Source organism: Lepidochelys kempii, chromosome 7 (assembly GCF_965140265.1).
Source record: "Lepidochelys kempii isolate rLepKem1 chromosome 7, rLepKem1.hap2, whole genome shotgun sequence".
Lineage (NCBI taxonomy): Eukaryota > Metazoa > Chordata > Testudines > Cheloniidae > Lepidochelys > Lepidochelys kempii.
The window spans coordinates 124,750,970-124,774,441 of NC_133262.1; the positions used below are offsets into that span (position 1 = coordinate 124,750,970).

Sequence of the window (23,472 nt, forward strand, 5' to 3'; positions counted from 1 at the left end):
AGTAAGAACTTTCTTACTTCCCTCTTCAGAGAAGTGGGTGTGTCTGCTACTCCATTTCTGTATTTTTCTATAAAAGGGCAGCAGTTCCTGCTACTCTGTTCTCTGCATTTTCACTCTCCACTCCCAGAAAAGCAAGAAGTTTAGGGCTTCTCTGCTTCCTGTCTGTTTCCTCTCCTGCTGATGAAGCTGCAGTGGCTTGGGCTGCTCTACTCCTTACTTTCTCACTTCCATCCCAGGAGTGGCTTTTTGGCCCAGTTTAGCTCACTCTGAGGTAAAATTTCTGCTTGTCCTGTGGCCTTATCTGCACTTGAAAAATGTGTGTGTTTTATATAATGATGAAGCTAACACATGATAGCTAACATGGTAAATTTCAGGTGTAGATAGGCCAAGTCTTAGGGTTCACTTTGACCAGCTACTTTGAGGTAAAACTACAATTTGTCCTGCTTACACTGTGGTGTTACAACTTGTTAGGTCTCATTGTAAAATCACCAGCTTTTCCTAGTGTAGTCATGGCCTGAGAATCAGTTTTGCAAGCCCTACTGAGCATACACACTAGGAATTTTTTGCAGAATTTGGTAAGCACACATTAAGGATGTACTGACTGTAGCAAACTAAGTTTTGTTGTGAACCGGGTGGTAGTACTCAGTATTGAATTGGGCTGGACAAAGCTTAAAATAGGTCCCCTTTTGCTTTCCTCACCAGGTTGCTGTTAGCAAATGTACTAGGTTCTGAGCCACAAGGTCCTGAGTTCTTATTTTCACTGCTGACTTTTAGTCTTAAGTGCAAATCTAGGCAAGGGCTGGTTCAGGTCTCCATCTTCAAGACAGAGGAGTTGAGTTCTGTGTAATTCACAGAAGACTTTTCATTCTGTATCTTACAAACTGAATCTTGGTTGGATGTGTGGACACTGGAGTCTGTGATGAGGTGTTTTCAAAGAGCAGGGTTGGCCCTGATGTTCTTACCTAGCTGCTGTTGTGAGGAATATACTCCATTTTAGCTGCTGCCCTTCACTTCAATCTGTGTAGTTAGCTGGTGCCGTGTGGAACACATCAAGTGCTTTGTGATAAAAGGTGCTACATGAAGTTAAACTGCTACAAAGTATATTCATGTGCAGGTGAAGTACTCTACCTCACTAGTCATCAGTTTTTTGGGATTTTTTTCTGGAACATGTTCTGGAACATCAAGTTGCAGTGGGGGAGGTTTAGATTGGATATTAGGAAAAACTTTTTCACTAAGAGGGTGGTGAAACACTGGAATGCGTTACCTAGGGAGGTGGTAGAATCTCCTTCCTTAGAGGTTTTTAAGGTCAGGCTTGACAAAGCCCTGGCTGGGATGATTTAACTGGGAATTGGTCCTGCTTTGAGCAGGGGGTTGGACTAGATGACCTTCTGGGGTCCCTTCCAACCCTGATATTCTATGATTCTATGATTCTATGAACATCAGTTTAGCATAAAGGTAGTCAATAATGATTATTGTTGCTTAATTGGTGGTAGCTGAATTTGTTAGTGTGCCAAATGATTTGATGGTGAATAATCACATGTTAAATATCATCATTCTAATGTGTTTAATACACAAGATGGCAATAAAGATTGAGGCAGTAGATCTTCCTTGGGGCTGAAAAGGCCTTTCTTGAAGGTGGCTGGATTCAAGTGGATTTATCAAGAAATAGTTAAAATACTTCAATAGTGTTCTAGCAAAATAGTTTCCAATTATGAAATTTGCATATAAGGCAGGCGCATTTTTACAGGCCAGTAGAGCTTTAGAGTCCTGCAAACCAAAACTCCTTTAGAGTCCATAAACCTTGTTTCTTTAACCATCCTCCTCTCCCCTAAACTTAACTACCACGCAGGCCAATTATATGAGGTGTGTTCTCAGTCTAGCCACAGATCAGCCAGAACGGGCACAACTTTCTCCATTCCAACCCAGCAATCTTTTCCCTGATAGCATGTTTCCCGAGTTCAAGAGGAACAGTTTCTTAGCCAGTGAACTGAGGCCTCCAGGCTTCTTGGAAGGAGCATACTGGGAGATCTACAAATTGAAGTCGAAAAAAGCAATGGTGGTATTGAATTGGGCCCAATTGGATTCCTTTATATGTCCATAACAAACTGCTTGCCTAGCTTCTTAGAGTCTGGGTTAATCCAGCCATGTTTATTTGGCAGCTATTGTCTGTCATGGACTAGCTGAAGGTTGGTGAGTGTTTCTTCTTCTGTCTCAAGTTCAGGTGATGCTTGGCACTCTTGAACTTCTCTCATTAGAAAGCCTCCTGTGTTATGGTATATTAATATGATCCTGATAAAACTGGTGAAATCTTCTTTTCAGCCCTTCTTTAGATGCAATCTCAAATTTCTTAAATGAGAAGATGTTCAGAAATGACTTGTTGCTTTTTGGTGCCCCCTCTCCCCCCCCTCCCCAATTTGGCAAACTGAGGAAGCGAAAGATGAACTGCAGTCACTTTTTATCTTTACATCTGTTTTATGATGTATAAAGATACTCCTAATCTTTCTGAACAGACAGGCCTATTTTTCCCTACCTTACTAGAAACCAGAATAGTGATGTCACCTGATCTCCGGCTCTCCCTCCCCAGTCTCGAGAGAGGCACTGCTGGAACTTGGATCACATGAGTAACATCACCTCTGAGATCCTTTTAAGAAAGATCTTGGTAGAATCATCAGAAAAGAGAAGTGAACCTGATAACCCCAACTTAAATTTCCTTGCTTGTGGTTTTTCTTCGAAAAACGTCTACAGCTTTCTTTTGGCAATTATTCTTAGTTTACAGCAGGGGTTCTCAAACTGGGGGTCAGGACCCCCAAAGGGTTGTGAGGTTATTACATGCGGGGGTGGGGTGAGCTGCCAGCCTCTACTCCAAACCCCGCTTTGCCTCCACCATTTATAATCGTGTTGAATATATAAAAAAGTGTTCTTTAATTTATAAGGGGGGTTGCACTCAAAGGCTTGCTATGTGAAAGGGGTCACCAGTACAAAAGTTTGAGAACCACAGGTTTACAAGATCTGACAACTAGCATCTTTCCTGATATTTATTCTAAGATTTCTCTTGGTCAATTTGTTCCTATTACTCCTAATTATCCACCCGTATACTACTTTTAATTCCTCTTCCTTGGGGTTGCAGTCTTCAAATACTTAAATCGAATGGGTATGATTGATTGTGTTCTTACACCTTGACCACATCTGGTATCTCCTTCAACTTAATTGTTCAACTAAGTTCTAATCGTACTGAATGATTAACTTATTATGCTTTACAAAATATATTGAGCATGAAAGAGCTGAGCGTCTGAAAAGGAGTAGTAAGAAATCATGAATGAGATGTGGGCAGTGTCAGAGCTATGCAGTACTTTAAAGACAAGTCTTAGGGAATTTGTATGAGATCAGCCGGGTATATAGGATCGCTGTGACAATGAAGTATCTTAAGACTGTTGGGGAAAAAATACAGTGGTGTACTTGAGTAGCATGCAAATGTATTCAAACTGTTGTGTTGTATATGTGAGGGAGCAGAGTTAAAGTAGTACGTACAACATTTTATTGACTGAGTGCTTAGCGGTGCTTGCTACCTTAGTATGATATTAGGTTGTGATGGAATTTCCTGTGTTCTCTGGGGGTGGGGGCGGGAGGGGAATCTATAACATGGAACTATATCATAGAATCATAGGGTTAGAAGGGACTGCAAGGGTCATCTAGTCTAACCCCTGCTGAGATGCGGGATTTGTGGTGTCTAATCCATCCAAGACAGATGCTCTCCAGCCTCCTTTTGAAAACATTCAGGGAAGGAGCTTCCACACGCTCCCCAGACATCTGTTCCATTATCCTACTCCTGTTACAGTTAAGAAGTTTTTTCCTGAGATTGAATCTAAATCTGCTGTGCTGGAGTTCGAGCGAGTCTTGCCACAGAGGGCATGACAAGAGGCAAGAGAACAACTTTTCTCCATCTTTTTGATGGCAGCCTTTCAAGTATTTGAAGGCTCTCATGTTCCCCCTCAATCTCTTCTCTTCCAAGCTAAACATACCCAGTTCCTTCAGCCTTTGCTCACATGGCTTGCATTCCATCCCTTTGATCATCTTTGTTGCTCGCCTTTGGATCCTTTCTAGTTTCTCTGCGTCCTTTCTAGACATTGGTGAACAAAACTGGACACCGCTCTCCAGCTGAGGCCTACCCAGCACAGAGTAGAGTAGTACTGTCACCTCCTGTGACTTGCATGCGATGCCTCTGTTAATGCAACCTCAAATTGCATTTTAAAAAAAATATATTTATTTATTGCAACAGCATCACATTGCTGATTCGTGTTGAGGTTGTGTTCCACCGCAACTCCCAGATCCTTCTCAGCAGTGCTGCTGCTAAGCCAGTTATCCCCCATTCTGTATTTGTGCAGTTGGTTTTTTTCCCCCCTAAGTGTAGCACCTTACATTTGTCTTTATTGAATTTTATTTTGTTGTCCATAGCCCAGTTCTCCAATTTATCAAGCTCCCTCTGAATTTTAGTTCTATCCTCCAAAATGTTGGCAAACCTCCCCCTTCCCCCAACTTTGTGTCATCTGGAAAGGTGATCAGTATGCTCTCTTCCTACATCTAGGTCGTTAATAAAGACGTTTAACAACACTGGACCCAGAACAGATCCCTGTGGAACCCCACTTGAGACCTTCCTCCAATTTGACGACATTCCATTACTAGTTATTTTTTGTTTGCGGTTGTTTCACCAATTCTGTATGCACTTAATGGTAGTTCTGCCAAGACAGCGTTTCTCCAGCTCGCTTATCAGAATGTCATGGGACTGTGTCAAAAGCGTTGCTGAAGTCCAGGTATATTATGTCCACTGCATTCCCCTTATCCACCAAACCAGTTACCTGGTTTGGAAATATGGTAAGAAATTGGTAAGAAATATGGTAAGAAGTTATGAGAATCAGGGTCCCAAAGACCTCACAGGAGCATCTCTTGAACATCTTAGGAAGTCCAGTGGAGAAGGTCCCTCTCCTGTGAATCTATTGTAGCTTTTATCTTACAAGATATATAGTGAGTCAGGCAAGAGTTCCTTTCTCTTTCATTGCACACTAAACGCTTTTCTTAGCTAATTCAGGCTATACTGTGTCTTTCTGTCAGGCTTTCTTGGCTGTGCACTTTGAACTCTAAGAACTCTGTACAGAATGCACTGAGCATGTCATAACTGTCAAAATGAAACCAGTTTTCACCAGAACACTCTAAGAGACTTCTCAGTGAGGACTATTTCCATGCCAAATTTAAACTTTCTAGCCACAGTTGTTTTGGAGCGGCTTTTCCTTTTTTAAAATAACTGACATTTTTAAAGGAGGATAATCACACCCCGCGTTTATTGTATTCTAACAGCTGAATTACTTATGAGCAAACTTTGCAGTAAAATTCACCTTTTTGGGTAGAGACCAACTGTGGAGAACTTAATTTCTGAAAGTTTCACCTTTCAAACTGAAGTGATGGATAGGTTAGAATGGAAGTATTTATGTAACCATAACTACTTTGGTCACTGCTGCACTCTCTGTCATGAGGACCCCATGTATTCCATGTGAAATTTTCCATGGCATCCATCCTTTGCCATGGAATTATGCTTGTGAATCGAAAGCTTTCATTAAAACTTATCCCTTATGGTTGCAAAGAAAACCTGAGCTGAGTCTAAGCCGATGAAGTGTCATCTCTTTGCTTCAAACTACCTGCAGGTGCAATGACTTGACAAAGGGATATTGACCTTCTAAACTAAAGATGATCTTAAATGTTGCTGTTTCACAGATCTTTTAGCAGAAATATCCAGTTAGTTTGGGATTGTGGAATAGATACTGTTGTGCTACCATATGTCAAAAGTCCAATTACCCAAACTTCCAGCTTCACTCTGACAACTTCTACAGCACACTTATGCATTGTTTGTCAATATAAAAATGTGGAATCTAAAAAGAGTATGGGGTGGTTGCATTGAATGACTTAATCAGTTTCATATTTGATTAAAAGATGCTTTTTTAAAAATTTAAATTAGACTGTTGCAGAATTGAAGTCCAACGTGTGATGGCACATATGGGTCATTGACTATGATGAATAGATTAAGGACTACAGCCTCAAATTTGCTCATCTTTCTGCTATTAATGTACTCTGAATTGAATTCCCTATTCAGAATAAGAGGCGGGTACAGAGGGCTTGAAGATTATTCAACGCTGCTAGTTAGGGTAAAAGATACCTATGCTACACTTCAGTGCACCATCTGCTCCCGCATCTTTCCATCCCCAGCCACACTGCAGCAAAGCCACACCTTTTACAGCGTAAAGGCACATGATACTGCATATATGACTAACATGTTACAATTAAATGAACTTTTTATTTAATACACCTTTAAAAGTATAACTTGCATCTCTTCTTCTACTATTACCTCCCTGGTTTCACTCCACTTCTTTATATATAAGATCGTGATGTATCTCTTCCTGAGTTGTCTTCAGCATCTCTCTCCGCCTTTATCACGATTTCCTACACTGTGTTCTCTACCTCCTCCTTTCTTCTTCTGTCCCCCTCCCTAAAAAAACTAAAAAAACCTTTCTCTCAATACCATGTTTTTCTGCCATTCTTTCTCTCTTCCCATCAATGCACACCTCCCTCACTCTCCCTTCTACTTGCACTAAGCACTGGTGTACAATAAAATGTTCATGTTTGAATGTGATTGTGAATAATTGAGCTAGCTGATACAATACTGACCATGACATAAGTCATTGCAGACCAGAACAACCTGTGTTCAGCATTGTCTGTCTGTTAACCAGTCCATAAAAAAGCTTTGAAGAACAGCAGCTCTCCCTGCTTTCCCACTCAGAGAGGGCAGAGGCATCAGGCTGCTGTAAAAGGCTCCCAGCCTGCATGCAGTTGAGCAGGCTGGTTGAGCAGGTCGCATGGAAGTTTCCTTTGGTGAGACCATGCCAGAATGAGTGATATGGAAGTGGGCATAAGTTTCCCCCCCAACCCCCCCCAAAAAAAAGCCCACTCCTGCCTCTTCCATAGATATTGGGACTCCTTTTCCCATAGCTTGCAGCGCAAGCAGGAAAGTTTCACTGAATCATTCCTGAATCTCAGGGAAAGGCAAGGTACCCCCTTCGCAACCAGAGGAAGAAATTCTTGTTCCCAGCCAGAAACTCGACAAGATCCATGTTGAGACAACAGAAGCCTCCCACTGTTTACCTGTGGGGCCTCAGCTGCCATGAAAGATGCCAGCACCTGCAACCTTTCTGTTATAAACTTTGTCTCCATTGGCTCCAGCTTCTCATGCTATGTGGCCAGTCCTCACTCATTCGGGATCCAGCAGCAGGGAGCATGGAAGCGATACCATAGAGACTCAACTAAGCGTCCCAGAAATAGCACAAATGAAGGGAGGGGGGTGTCCAACTTTGCAAGTGCAAAAATATAAATAAATATTTAAAAAATGAAACATCAAAAAATAAAACTTGCAGAGTTGAAGAGCTGTATAATTCTTCCTCCCCTGGTTTGAGGGTGTAATTAAGGTGGAGTGGGAATTTCCCCTGCTGGCCCCTTTTATTGCTGCATGTAGCCTCATAGCGAGTGTGGATGCAGTGTGCCTTTCACTAACTAGCTACATGTACCCTATATGCCTGCAAGTGTAGGCAAGGTCTCAGAGGAAATTGACAGATGTCTCTTTCACCTGAGGTTTAGATATTAGAATTATAAAGGACATACATCAGGGCAAAGTCAGCTGAAGCAAAGGAGAGTCTAATAGTTTTTTAACAAGATGGGCGAACCATGGGCCACAAGGCCAACACTTTTTGCATAAACAAGTCAGTGACTGCAGGCATATTGCTCTCTAGGAAACCAACACAACTGTTACTTAATGGATTCCTGAGGACTGCTGCTCTTAGTCCTCTGGAAATACACAGGTTACTGTCATGACCTTGATTGATTGGGCTACAAATCTTAATGAACCTCCTTTCAGTTTCACATCTGTAGGTCTCTCTCCTTTTTTTTTTTTTTCTCTGAAAGTATCTTGCCTACTTGCCACCTCCTTGCCCAAGAGGGTTTTTGGGCGTAGGCAGCTTTCAATGAAACCTCTGTTACATGTTTGTCAACTGTGGTAATACTGTGAATTAACTGGGCCTCCATTCCTAAGGACACCACAACCTTCCTCATACAGTAGGTGATACTGTTCTTCTGGTTCAATCTAGCTATGCTAAGGAAATAAAAATACACAGATTAGATGTGAACAGCCCCCTCTTCCTCCGATGCTCCCATTTGTGGGCGAACCCTCCTTGGTTCCTTCTCAATGGTCCCTGGCTAGAGACAGAGCTTTAGCTGTCCCTTAGCCGATCATTAACCTCTTTAAAATTGTTAATCTTTAGCTACCTGTTCAGGCTGCTTTTCTCTCTCTCATCATGTCCGCCTTAAAAAATAAAATAAAGACGGAAAAGGACTTTGTTCTTTCTTCAACCCCCTGTCTGGACAGGGTATGCCCAGCTACCCTAGGCTTCAAGAAATATCTCCGTTGCAAGGAATCTTATCCCAGTGACTGATGGACATGCTCAGTGCATCTGTTGCTTGGGAGAGCAACACATTCCATAGAAGTGTGCTTTGTGTCAACTACTAAAGCCCAGATCCAGAAAGCATAGAGAACTGAAGCTCAAACTCCTACTTATGGAGGCAGCCTTTAAATTATTCAAGCTGCATCAAGACCCTGGTCTGCGGGAAACCTCACCACAACCCTCTACTACTAAGGGAAGTGAGCCCAAGGAGATCTCCACACGCCACTCATGTAAGGCTGCTAAGAAAAGGGTCGTGAGTCCCCACAGCAAGCCCCGATGTATAATCAGTACCGATGGCACTGAAGCTGTTTAAATCTGGTACCCCTGGCTTTTGTGGTACCATCCCAACAGAGCATGTTGGGTTGCCTAAGGAACCAGTGGGCACAGACAAAGAACCAGTAGTACCGTCTGGGAATGAGAAACATAGAAAATCTGCCCTGGGGAAGACTCCTATATTATGGATATTGACATTGGTACAGCCTGTGGCATGCCAGGCACTTGCAGACCATACTGTCAGGTCCACATCACCGACTCCTTTGGTACACGCATCTCGGCACTGAAAACAACCGCCAGTATGGACACCTCAGCTGCTGTAGGACTTCCGTTATGCGATGGACCTCTCTGTGTCTGACACTTCATATTTGCCTCTGCTTAGTACTAGGGCCCCAGGACCGAGTTCACCCGGACAACCTCTTGTCGTGCACCACCTTTTTCATTCTCCAAGTCAGAAAGTGAGCAAGAGGATGTGGTCTCCCATCGCTCTTCTCTACCTCCATATTGTGCCCAATTCTGCTGTGAACCACAACCATACCATCCACGTAGTCTGGGCAGCCGTAGTAACAACCACCGGGCCCCTTCCCACCCTTACAGTGGCCATACTACGATCCCTGTCAGGCTCAGAGAACATGTCTTCCAAAGCTCTTGTGTGGCCTACCAGCAGCCAAGGAGACATCCTCCTTCAGCTGCTGCTTTGAGGGCATCTGAACTCCACCTCAACAGACGAAGGAGGAACAAGAGGATGAAGTTGAGGAGGAAGTTACCTCTCAGGCTCGCTTCTCATCCTCACCAGATGAGACGGTGATGCCCCCTCTGTCATCGACAGCAGATAACTTTTAAACTATTTCAAGAACTGGCGTTGTGGTTGGCAGAGGCACTACAGATACCACTACAGGAAGTGACCAAGTCAGACCACAAGCTAGTGGACATTTTACATTCTTCTACGTTGTCCAGAGTAGCCTTCCCTATTAACGAGACACTCTTGGATGCTGCCAAAACCGTATGGCAGACCCCCGCATTGATCCCACCAACATGTAAGTGGGGTGACAAAAAATATTATGTGTTGGCAAAAGACATGGAGTGCCTCTTCTCCCATCCACCTCCCAACTTGATCATAGAGGATGCGGTCAACTCAAAGGGCTGCCAGCACCATTTCAAATCAAACCTCCTGTGACCATGATTGAAAGCAACTGGATCTTTTTTGTCAGGAAAACATACTCCTCAACCACTCTTCAGTTTCGCATAAATATGATTACGAGAACTACTCAAAATTCAGCTCCCTTACTGAGCAGCTCCCAAATTTGCACAAGGAACAATTCAAGGCCATTGTCACTGAAGGCCAACGGGCGATGAAGACATCTCTCCTGTCTGCACGCGCCACCTCTGACACGGCGGCACATTCCATCTTTATTGCTGTCATAATGAGACTAGCCTCTTGGCTGAACCGATCTGGGTTTCCAAAAGAGGTTCAAACAACTGCAGAGTCCCTTCCTTTTCAAGGGACAAAACTGTTTGCTGAAAGGACAGACGCCTCCCTTCACACCTTAAAAGACTCCAGGATCCACACACCTCGGTATAAGAGAAAGTATAGCCCCCAGACGTTGTTCAAACTTTGCTCGTCGCAAATATTTCATCATAAGTCATATGAACCTCAGAGAAAGAGGTCCAGGTTTCCCAGATGGAAACAGTCTCGATCTCAACCTACTTCCTCCAAGTTACAGTTTTTGACAGGTTTGTTGAGGCTGCACCCAACCCTGACACAGTGCAAGGACTGGGCCTGCCCCAGAAACACCCCAGAGCCCTGCCCCTCCATGCCAGGTGTGCTAGGTGTGGGCAGGCAGGCTCAGCAAGGTAGGATCCAAGTGTGGAGGATCCAGAGGTGGGTTGAGAGGGTTCTGTGTGGGGCAGTCTGGGTGCGGACGACTCAGTGGGGGATCCAGGTGCAGGGGGGATCTGGATGCACAGGGGCTTGTTGGGGGAGTTCTGGATGCACTGAAGGGGGGTCCTGGTGAAGGTGGTTGAGGCTTAGTGGGGAGGGGTCTGGGTATGGGGGGGATAGAGCTTAGCAGGGGGTCTCAGTGTGTGGGGCTCAGTGGTGGGTCCAGATGCTGAGAGAGCAGGGCTCAGTGGGGTGGGGATCCAGGTGCAACTGGTTGGAGCTGGGTGGGGTGGGGATCCAGGTGTGAGTGGCTGATCGGGGTGGTGCGGGGCAGGGGAAGTAAGGCTTATCAGCGGGTTCTGAGTGTGTATGGGGCGGGTGAGGTTCGATTGGAGGGTCTGGGTGTGAGAGGGTCTGGCTGCAGGCGGGTTGGGTGGATGGGGGAGTAGCTCCCTGTACAGGGATCCCTCCTCCTGGAGCTGAGGAGTGATGGGTGCAGGAAGTGGGGGGCAGAGGAGGTGGAGTTTGCACAACTTCCTGCAGCCCGGGGAGAAATCTGGGGATGGGTCTGACCCAGGTCTGGATGCCATGCAGGGGAAGAGGAAGTCCCATTCTCTCCAGCTCGGACTAGTAGCTGAGGCTGGCGCAGGGTAGGAGCCATTAGCTGGGTCTTCCCCAGTCCCGCTTCCTGCCCCACAGTGATTTACCTCTCTGCTTGCTGCACTGGGCACCTGAAACATACTGCTGGAGAGGATCGCATGACCACTCTTGTGGCTTCCCTTTGCTTCCCTGTCAGTCATTTTCTGCGGGGGACATAAATTCTGCACATGCGCAGTGGCGCAGAATTCCCCCAGGAGTATAGCTCATGGCCAGACTGCACATGGGATGCCTCTGAGCATAGTTTGGTTCCATTTAAAGACTTAACAGAGATGACATAAACTGCTATTGATGCCCACCAAGATTAAACAATCCTGTAATTGGTGGAAAGACCCAATAAACGTCTACACGGGAATCCCGTTTGTTCAGCCTTCCCCATCACTACTCCTGATCTTGTAGGATGGGGTGCACATCTCAACGATTTCAGAGTGCAGGGTAAATGGTCTCCATCCGAGAAATGCATTCACATCAACCTGCTCAAACTCAGAGTGGTCAGAAATGCCGTGCTGACTTCTTCCCACTGATCAGAGGCACACACACACAAGTCACGATGGACAATATGTCCTGCATGTATTACAAACTGATAAGGAGGTGCCAGATCACTTGTCTTGTGCATGGAAGCACTAAAGGTCTGGAACTGATGCATTCCCACAATATCAGCAGCCTACCTACCAAGAGTGCACAACACGATAGTGAACAGTCTCCACTGTAAATTCCCGCATGACCACAAATAAGAGATAGTCAGTGATACTCCTAGACCTGTTTGCCACTTACCAGAATTAGAAATGTCCATAGTACCGCTCCAGACCGGGGATTGGGCGACACTCCATGGGGGACGCTCTCTTCTCATGGGACCAGGGTTGTCTTTACACCATTCCCTCCATTCCGTCTGTTGCTGAAAGTCCTGTTGGAAACAACAAACGTAATACTGATTGCTCCCACATGGCCCAGAAAGATTTAGTATCCTTACCTGTCACAGCTGAGGCTGTGTCTGCCGATGACTCTTCCAAACACTCCCTACCGCTTCTCGCAGAACAAGAGAGATCCTCTTTATCCCAACCTGCAGATACTGCTGCACAAAGCCTGACTCCTTCGTGGTTCCAGCACATGAGACATCTTGCTCTGAGGAGGTACAGGAAGGGTTATCACACAATAGAAAAGTAGCTACCCATTGTACCAACTTACAAAAGTCGACTAGATTTCAAATCTGGTGCCAACCCAAATGTGTCATCCCGGATACAGACATTCTACCGGTAAGCCTAGATGATCTGTTGACACTCCAGAAATTGAGACTCTCTATTAGCTTGCTAAAAGTTAACTTAGCAACAATTGCGACCTTCTACCAGCAGGTTGAAGGGGTACTTCATTTTCTTCCACCTGACTATGAAGAAGTTTTTCAAAGGTATAGTGAACCTCTTTCCCCAATGCAGTCTTCTTTCCCAACAATGGGATCTCAACCTAGTACTAAAAGGATTGACTAGACCACCATTTGAACCTATGACCACGTGTCCTTTAACTTAGCTCTCCATGAAGGTGGTGTTCCTGATCATCATCACCTCGGCTAGAAGGATAGAGGTGATAGCAGTGCATCCCCGCCGCTCAAACTGTTCTTCCCTGACAAAGTCATGCTTAGACCATATCTGAAGTTCATCCCCAATGTAACTTCCACATTTCATGTGAACTAGCTCATCCACCTTCCAATGTTTTATCACAAACTTCATCAGGATAATAGGGAAGCCATACGCGCCACGTGAGGAGAGCCTTGGCCTTCTATTTGGACAAGACAAGTGTTTTTAAAAAAATCTCCGAGACACTTCCTCTCCATTGCAGATGGGTCAAAATGCATTGATTTCAGCTAAGACTCTCCAAATGGGTCTGGAACTGTATCAAACTCTGTTATCAGATTCGCAATTTAACTCCCCTGTCTTCAGTACTCTCACACTTTGAGGTCGGTCGTCTCGTCCTTCACCTTCTCCAAGGGTATCCCTATATCAGAAATCTGCAGAGCAGCTACCTGGGCATCTGTACACATCTTTGCAGAGCACTGTGCTATCCTAGCATAATGCTCTGCAAAAACTCTGCTGCAGACACCAGATTTGGCACCACAGTACTATCATCCATAGTAGACTTGACTCTGAAGCCCCAGCTTCCAGTGCGGGGGTAGTGCTCCGGAGTCACCTACAGCGGAGCACCCAATGGGACACTACTCGAAGTAGTAGTAGTTACCTTGTGCAGTAATTATGGTTCGTTGAGATGTGTCCTTAGGGGTGCCCCATGACCCTATCTTCTCCCCCTCTACTTTGGAGTTATCTTGTCAATAACTCTGTGGTAGAGAAGGAACTGAAGAGGGTTGGCCTGTGCAATGCTGGTTAGCCTCATGGTAAAGCACAAAGGGGAAGCAGAGCATGCACAGGCTGAATGGACACTGCTACCAAATTTCTCAGATCAGCAACAGAGGGATGCATCTACAGTTGAGCTCCCATAGGGGGGTGCATCTTGAAGAATTTTCCTTTTCTCTGGGAAAGAAAGCTGCTTGAAAGAGCCACCACAAAGTAGTCTCCAGGGACATTAGGACTGAAATTTCCTCCTCCTTCTCTATCCGAGGAGGATCAAGGGAAATACAAGAAAAAAGTCTGATGTTCAGCGCTCTTTAGTTGCTTCAACAAAAAGCACATGGGCCTTTGTACTCTGTACCTACCATCTTCCCCACTGTCATTGCTCTGAGACTTCTGGAAAAGGGAGTAAGATAAGAGGTGCCAAGTGAAATCTGCTTCCCATGTGTGGTATGAATCCAATACACTTTTTGGGAAGAAGGCTAGCTCTCTGATTCTGACCCAGATCAGAAAAAAGAGATTTAGGATAAGCATTTTCCTTCTGATCTGTCTTAGCACTATGCTTATAAAGGCCAACATCTGTACTAGATATGCTTCTAGTCTAGAGGAACTCCCTATGAAGGAGACAAGGAAAAAGCCTGTCTGATCAAGTGAAATTACTGAGTAATAGTACCTCTCTAGTTTCAAGGTAGAACCGTACATTCCTGTAAATCTTCCCTTTTCAGAACATTATCAAGGAGGAGTGGGAGCTTCCAAACAAGGTCAAAAGACAGAGCAGGGTGGCTAAATAGTGCTACAAATGTCCACCCGATCAAAATCAGATCTGGCCTCCATTCAAAAGGTGGCTGAAGGCCTGCCTCTCTAGTTAGGGACACAGCCATTCCTGTAGAGGATCCCACAAATAGGAGGATTGAATTGGCAACAAATTTCTGGAGCTTGAGCTGTGTTCACTTGTTTTGCCAGAGCAATCCTGGCATGGGTTTACAATGTGGCTGACAGTACCTCTCAAGCAGAGAGAGCCTGTTGAACTGGGCACATCTCTCTCAAAAGATGTCCTTTGCTGCATCTGTATCTGACTCCTCCCTGGATGCCCTCAGATATTGAGCTAGGGCCAGGGGCTGCAAGGTGGTACCACGCCGACATACGGCTCCAGGACTGGAAGGCAGGCTCATAGGCTAAACTGCTTTTAGCCACTTCCACAGATTGCAAGCTGTTCAGCAATACCATGAATCAAGTTGGAGAGCACTAGTAGGAAAAATGAGACCTTTGTCCCCAGCAAACAATATAGGAGAGACTACAGGCCATAGTCCAAAGCTGGGAGTCCTTCTGTACTGGCTAGTACAGAAAATCCTACAGGAAAGGACCCAGCTACACCAGAAGAAAATGGAAGAGATGTGGGGAGGAGCATGTGGCAGTGCAGGTGAATTCTCCAGTCAGACCTCAGGTTCCTCAAAGCAAACATGACTTGCAGGCAGCATGGTCTAGGGTGGAGCCCCAGTGGTAGTTTTCAGTTAGCAATGGTTTGGTCTCTTGTGACCTTGCTCAATTGGGTCTTGGAAATAGTTCACAGGGGATACCTTTTGGATCTCTTGGCATATGTCCATCCCCTGAATATCTGATCTCTCATGTCTGTGGATCCTTTGACAAGACAGGGCATGTAGCCATCTATCTTACATCTCCCTTCTTACGGACTGGCTGAGAGTACGTAGCCCAACTTGGTAGTTTCACAGATGCTTTCTACGCTTTGTTTTCATAGCACAACACAACCAGCACAGCTTACTGCCCTTTGGTTTAACAACTGCACCAAGTGTTTCTGAAATGCTGCTAGTATTAATAGCAGCTCTCAGGAGGTCATCCAGGTCTTCCCCTTCATGACAGCCATCTTTTGTGGGATCAGTGGCCTCCTGGGTTGGATGTTCTTCAGTGGGCCTGTGGTTCCATGGGGCCACTACCAAGCTTCCTCCTATTCCTCTCCCAATACTGTTCTTTTCATCTGAGAGGGCACTTTGACTCATTCACCATCTGAATGATCCATCAGACATGAGTCAGGCTTCCCAATAAGTGAGCCAGTCAGGGGAGTTATTGCTATAGATACTGTTTTAGAGGGATTGGGTGCTCACAGAGAGTGAAGGACTGTCTATGGCAGTGGTTCTCAAACTTTTGTACTGGTGACCCCTTTCACACAGCAAGCCTCTGAGTGCAGCACCCCACCCCCTTCTAAATTAAAAACACTTTTTTTATATGTTTAACACCATTATAAATGCTGGAGGCAAAGTGGGGTTTGGGGTGGAGGCTGACAGCTCCCGACCCCCATTTTGAGAACTCCTGGTCTATGGAATCTAGTCCAAACAAAAATAAACAGCATAAGTTGGCTAGAGGGCAATCTGATATGGTCTCCAAGGCTCTGAACCATATCTGGATTCCCCTCATGTACTGATCATGACAGACAGCCCCTCAGTCATTCCATATTTTGATGGTTACCCCACCCCGTTCTAAGTCCACAATCCTTCAAAGAGAAACTTCCCTCCTGAGAATTTGAGTGGAGGAGAATATGCTGTCAATCTGCTCCCTTAAAGTTCCAGGGAGGATGAATGTTATGGCTGACTGGCTCAGCAGGCAAGAAAGAACATTCAGAATGGGAATTACACCCAGAGGGTTCCATCTCCTGGTGAAGGAATTTCATCTCCCAGCAATAGATTTATGTGCCTCCCCCTGACACATAAAGCACCAGGGTTCTTTTCTTGCCAGCAGGATTACAAATCCAAGGCAACAGAGCCCTGTTGACCAAGTGGCTAAAAGGATTCCTATATGCATTTCTGGTAGCCCCATTCTGACCAAGTAGGTTGGTCGAGGAGGTTCTCCAACCTCCTTGGTGTAGCACAAAGACCTTCCATCAGCTTTCTATCCAGAAGGAATCTGCTTTTAAAGCAGCCAATAATGCATAAGAATCTGGACAGACTGTGGGTGCCTGGCTCTTGAACAGTATCAAGTCAAGAGGTAGTATCCTTGCTTCTAGCTTCCAGAAATAATTCTATTAATTCAGTATATTCATGAGCTTGGCTGAGGTTTGCCCATAGCTGGCAGGACAAGGTTCTCTTCTCAGTTCTTTCCCGTCTCCCAATATCTGCATCAGTACCATAGATTCTTGACTTCAAATTGGACTCAGGCCAGTCCTGGTGATTCAGACGCTCAGAGGTCAAGTAGCTGCTTTTGTCTAGCGTCCTTTGTGCCGCAGGCAAAATGTGGATTTAATCTTATCCAGATTTCCAATGTTATATTTGGAAAGCAGTCTCTTCTGCATCCTTCTGAAGTACACCAGAGTTTTCCCATGGTACATACAGCTGGTTCTCAGTGCTTTACTGGCTCTCCATTTGAACCAGTCAGGAAAGTGTCTCTCCATACTTCCTAGCCAACTGAAGTGGCATTTTTTTAAAGCAGTCTGTTCAGCTTGAAAGATCTGAGTTGGAAGCGCTCGCTACGTGGACTCTCCAATACTGTCTCTTCCGTAAAGATAGAGGTGCTTGGAACGGACTTTGCCTTCATACCAAAGATTGTCTTGAGGTTCTATAGAGCTAAGGAAACTTTCCTTCAACAGAGCTCTCAAAATATAAATTAATCACATAGCTCAGTTCAGAAAAAAAGGATCAGTCTATCAACTGGTGCCAGAGGGCTTCTTTCCCTTTATCGTCCATTTCCAGGTGGTGAAGACATTTTATGCTTCTGAGATTCAGGTAAAAAAATGCAACTCCATCTTCGAAAATCAGCTTACTCTTTGAGCTGTGGCAACTTCATGAGCAGAAAGATCACTGCTATGAAATTCCTAGTGTCTCTGGATCTGTGAACCTCCTTATGTTTCCTTATTTTTATCTGTATCTCTGCATTATCTGAAAAAATATTTGCTTGAAGTAATGAGGCCCACAAATCCAACCCACCTTGAATGGGCAGTAAATTTGGGAAAGATATGGGATTATTAACTTGCACTCAAATGTGTTCACTGAAATTCCTTGCTCTGCAGGAGGATTGTTAGTATTCAGTCTTAATGCTTAATCCTTAACTTTCCTCATGACACACAATGGTTATAGATTTCCTCTGCTGTGAAAGTCTCTCAAATGGCGTGGGCTTCTCAGAGGTGGGGAGGAGCCACACCTCCCTGGCCATAGACTGACAGTTGTCTGATCTGTCTCCAGGGCTGCACAGAGCAGAGACCCTATGTTATGGATCTTTGGATCACATTACTTCAAGAAAGGAAACTTTCAGGCAAGGTGCAGAGAAATTTTCCTATTCTCCCCTGTGAATAGGTGAAGTACCTACCTTGGTTGCTGCTCAGAGCTGTTAAAGCTGGTTCTTGCTCCTTTAACAGGTGTCCTCAGAGTGCTGTATAGCTGCCATGAAACCGACCAATCTTGTTAATTTCACTCTGCTGCTAGTTAAAGCTAGGAGGCACTGCAGGACCCCTCTTCATTGACTAAAATGCTCACCCTTACAAATGCAGACTCTCTCTTCAGAATCATACTAGCTAGCAATTTAATCAGTTCTGCAGAACATGGTGGCATTTGCTGAGGAAAGCTTTTTATTTGCTGTGGGCGAGTGAATTTTTTGATCCCTGGTTTGGTACAAGTTGATGGCTTTAGTGGCTCAAAGGTCACATAAGGAAGAATTTTCACTTCCCTGCTCTCTTTTTGATGATGCCTCTGTACTTCAAAATCCTCTTGCAATGCCTGTATCCAACTAGCTGTGTACTGTCACTCCTAGCTTTCTTTTAACTTACTCCTTTCCACTCTATATCCCTATTGTTGAATGTTTCAGATTATTTTTCTCATGTATTTACACTTGTCCATACTGTTTTCCAGCTGTATCTATAACCTCTCTAGATCCATTTGTATTTTTGTCCTCACTAATGTTTGCAGCCTCTCCCCATGTAGTGTCATCTGTGAATTTAACTAACATGCTGTTTACCCTTTCTTCCAGATCCAGTTTCTGATCCTACTTCCACATTTGGGAGTATGCAAGGGACAAACACATCTCCTTGCGTAGCTTGACTGGATATCCCAAGACTAGGATGTTAGTATACCTATACAATTTTATTTGCTTTAAAATGTTGCCAGTTTATTTGCACATGGGTTGTTAAATTGTAATTGGCTACATTAGCATTTTGCAGGTTTAGAATGCTAACCATGAAGCAGCAATGAGTTTGTAGAGCTGTAATAGTATAGCCAAGATTTTCAAAACCAGTTGCCTAAAGCTAGGCTCCTAAATAAATTTGGCTAGTCTTTAAAAATACTATGGATCCTGACCTGCTACAATGGGAGGTGCTTTAGGCACTTTTTTTTTGGGGGGGGGGGGGGGAATCTTAGCCCTTTGTTTTGAGTAGTCAACTATAGAGTAATCCAAGATCATACAAAATCTTTGGATTGTGTTCAGGATACTTTTACAAATCATTTTAAACATCTAAATGCATGGATATGCATGAGATTCTGGTCTGTAGAGACTTTAAATATTTCAAATTGCAAAATGTTTTATGGAAATACTGGCATTTAGTTTTTTGCATGATTTCAGCTAGTTCTAAACTAGTTATGTATGTTAGTTTATTCTGCACCCCTGCAGTTCATGGCAGTATATTGTTCCATCTTTTTAAAAGAAATAGCTTGCTAATCACTGTTGCAGCCTAAGCTATAACTTTTGCCTTATCAAACTATAGCAGTGGCTTGTAAATTATTCTAAACTGTGTTCTGAGTTGTAGTGATTCTTGGTACTTATTGCAAAGAAGATAACACATCTGCTATGAAAGCAGTTGGTTGACAGCTGAGTCACTGGATGTGCAAATCTAAAGAAGGTCAATGTTAAGGTGTCAGAGTAGCAGCTGTGTTAGTCTGTATCCGCAAAAACAACAGGAGTCCTTGTGGCACCTTAGAGACTAACACATTTATTTGGGCATAAGCTTTTGTGGGCTACAGCCCACTTCATCGGATGCATAGAATGGAACTCATGTGTACACACGCAGAAAGTGGAAGTTGCCATACAAACTGTAAGAGGCTAATTAATTAAGATGAGCTTTTATCAGTAGGAGAAAAAAAATTTTGCAGTGATATTCAAGATGGCCCATTTAGACAGTTGACAAGAAGGTGTGAGGATACTTAATATGGGGAAATAGATTCAATATGTGTAATGACCCAGCCACTCCCAGGCTCTATTCAAACCCAAGTTAATGGGATCTAGTTTGCCTATTAATTCAAGCTCAGCAGTTTCTCACTGGAGTCTGTTTTTGAAGCTTTTCTGTTGCAAAATTGCCACCTTTAATTGCCATCTGATGAAGTGAGCTGTAGCTCACGAAAGCTCATGCTCAAATAAATTGGTTAGTCTCTAAGGTGCCACTAGCATCTAGTCACTTTTTGGAGTGTCATGTTAGTAAATGGTACATGTAACTTCTGGGTTGTTTTTTTTTCTCTTGTTGCTGAGGTTGCTAACAAAGATGTAATTTTTTTTATTCATTAGTAACTAGGTTTAGCCTCATCCCAAAACTTACTTTACACTTTCCACTGAACAGCCATACGTGGGTAATGAGTTGGGGTAAAATTGTGGTTAAGTTGAAGAGGGTCTGCAGCATCCATTGCACCTCCTCATGCATCAGCATTCCCCAAGGACTTGGGCTAAAATCATAATGACCCTGGATCTGAGTGTCTCCTGCTACATTCTTTACAGGGTGCACTTGGTGTAGGGGCACAGGGAATAGAAATACCCTTTGTAGTGTCCTTGTTGCTGTTGCTTCCTTTGTCATTGTGGAAAACTAGGATTTTGCAGACCTCCCTGCTGAACTATGCCAGGAAGACTCCTTGGGCCTTTCTGATTTTGAGTTCATTGGGGATAGACAGTCTATCTCTTTTGTTACCAAACCCTGATAGACTAGAATACTTGGATACTGGTTCAGAGGTATTAAATCGGGCTTTTGAAACTTTTGTTACTAGTAACAATGGTTACAAATTACTTAATAAAAGTTAGTGTAGCCTAAACTGCCCTGCATTATGCCCCTGTAGTTTACAAAGTAAAACTTTTAGCACTGAGCACAGTGAGTCAGGTGGTGCTGTGTAGGCTTGCTATACAAAATTACCTATATGGTTCTTTTACAATCCAAAATTATCTGTGCCAATATTGATTCAATAGGTGTGCAGGACACTTTATGGAGAGCTTGACACAGTCCTGTCCCGGAGAGCTTACTCTGTTAAGAATTGTGTAGGGAGAAATGACCAACATATGTGTGTGTGTAAGGAAAAGAAGGCTTACATAAGGTCAGGGGCATTTGTGTGCACATCCATAGTGTTCCTATTATCATTTGTGTCTGACTATGCAAGGGGCAGCTGTGGTACTTCATCCTCTACCACTTTTAGGTCCAGCTGCTTGAGTCTGTTTCTTCCCCCCGTGTGGTGCTGCTGACTGCCTCCTATTCTGCTATGCACATTCTAATTTGCAGTAGATCTTGTAAGGCTCCTGTAAATTGTACTGAGGGCTAGTGTACACAGTTGCTGAGGAGACAGGAAGTAGCGTTGCGCCAGGTTTCAAACAAGCTTTTCTTGCATAGTATAATTCAATGGCTATAGTGCTCACTACTGGCTCAGACATATAAAGGCAGTTTCAGTGGAAGCTGAGCCTTCCTTTGCTCAATGGTTCCTCTTGCATCGCATTTGTAGGATACATTCTTCAAGAACCATGTGGGAGAGGTCAGGGAAAATCTAAAATTCAGACTTCAAGCCAAAGGGTCTGTGTGAAGCAGACTTTAACAGAGGGCTTGGGCAGTGTTTGTTACTTTGTTGAGACCTTGCAAGGAAGGAGGAAAATCTTGCTGTTCAATTTTGGGCCCACTGATCCTCCGTGTTCCTTCAGTCTCCAAGGAACATCTGGGGCAAAACCAGCTCTGTTGTTAAGTAGTAGTAAGACCTCTTTTTGAGGTGCCAGCCAGTTTTTTTTCCACTTCCGACAGCTGTGTCGGAAGGCTCAAGAGCTGTGAGCACTTGTCTTCCTAATAGTTTTACATTCCCAGATGGAGAGAGTTACTTGCTCGGTTTTGATTAAACATTCTGAGACCCTGCAGCAGCTAATCATGCTCTGCCAATGCAAGGCAAATGTGGCGAGCTAACCCTAGAAGAAACCTAGTGCTGTATAGCGGTCTTTCTGTTCTATACCATTCCTGCCCAGAGTTGCTCCCATTGCTTCCAGGGAGAGAGCTCCTACCAGACTCAAAATAGGACTACTCCAAGGGGAAAGTATGGGTTCCACCCAAGCAAAGTAGGACTGACTGGTCACTTTTCAAGGCTTCAGAAGGATAATTGTGAGGTACCCAGGGCATGTATAGTATATCTGGTGTGAACTGTTCACCCGCTTCTTCATCTCATGAAATGATAAACCTGAAGATAATTTCTTAAACTTGCAAAAGGGTACCTAGCAGGAAAAAGAGTGGAGATGCAAGTTGAGTAATGTACATTGGAAGGTATAATTTGAACTGCACAGATATGGGGTGATTCTAAATTAGCTATCAATTTATGAAAGAGACCTGGGCATAATTTTGACATATTAATAAAAACATATGCACAGTAAACACCCATGGTCAAATTAAACCGTGTATAATTATGTGTAAAGAATGGGATAGAAAATATCGAGTTTGCAAATGGGTACAACATAACTTTGAATATGGTCTTCAGTTCTGATCACCTCCTCTTAAATATAGTGATTTGCTGGCAAGTGCTTTGGCTATGCTTAGACTAAAGTATGAGGAGAGTGTGAATAAAAGTGGGACTTTTAGTTGAGGCAAATAACTGAGAGGTACACAAAACAAACAGGAAGGTGAAAGTAAATTGGGTGCGTTTTTGTTTATACTCCTAACAAAATTACATCTAGTGAAATTGAAACAACAGATTTCAGCTGTTAATGAGGGTTCTTTTATCCTTAGGATAATAGCATCGCTGATACAGCAGCTGATTAATAAAGAATTAAAGGAGGGTGATATAATGAAGGACAATCAACATGGGTTTATGGAAAATAGATTGATACAATTTTTTGAAGGGATTTTTTGGGTGAGAAAGGTAATAGTATTGATGTAATAAGCTTAGACTTCTGTACAGCATTTGACTTAGTTCCACATGATATTTTGGTTAAAAAAACTAGAATGATACAAAATCAACATGGCACACATTAAATGGAATAAAAGCCAGCTAACTGGTAGTTCTCAAGCTGTAATTGTAAACAAAGAATTGTCATTGAGCAGGTGTATTTCTAGTGGGGGGTCTTGCAGGGATCGATTCTTGGCCCTCTGCTATTTAGCATTTTTATCAGTGACCTGGAAGAAAACACAATGTCATCACTGATAACGTTTGCAGGTGATCCAAAAATTGGGGAAATGGTAAATAATGAGGATAGCTCACTGATCTGGATCACTTGGTAAGTTGGTGCAAGCAAACAACGCCCGCACACACTCAGTGTAGGCCCTGCTTACAGGATGGGGGACTCTATGCTGGGAAGCAGTGACTCTGAAAAAGATTGGGGATGCATGGCTAACCAGCTAAATAAGAGTTCCCAGTGTGCTAAAAGAGCTAATGTGATCCTGGGATGGATAAACAGGGAAATCCTTGAGTAGGAATAGAGAAGTTATTCTACTTGTGTGGGTGGTACTGGAATATTGTATCCAGGTCTGATGTCCGTAGTTCAAGAAGGATGTTGATAAATTGGAGAGGGTTCAGAGAAGAGCCACACAAATGATTAAAGGATTAGAAAACCTGCCTTATAACGATAGACTTAAGGAACTCAA

At 43.8% G+C, this 23,472-nt stretch overlaps 1 protein-coding gene across 2 annotated transcripts in view; it reads left to right on the forward strand.

Moving 5' to 3' along the window:
* LCOR (ligand dependent nuclear receptor corepressor) overlaps positions 1–23,472 on the forward strand; it is a 72,660-nt gene that overhangs the window by 8,866 nt on the left and 40,322 nt on the right. The window contains exons 2-3 of one of the 2 annotated variants that reach the window (XM_073354595.1): positions 4,583–4,808; positions 18,648–18,740. The exons of the other annotated variant lie outside the window; for it this stretch is intronic. The gene's annotated coding sequence lies outside the window, so the exon portion shown is untranslated. The remainder of the gene's footprint in view (positions 1–4,582; positions 4,809–18,647; positions 18,741–23,472) is intronic. 2 annotated transcript variants of the gene reach the window in all.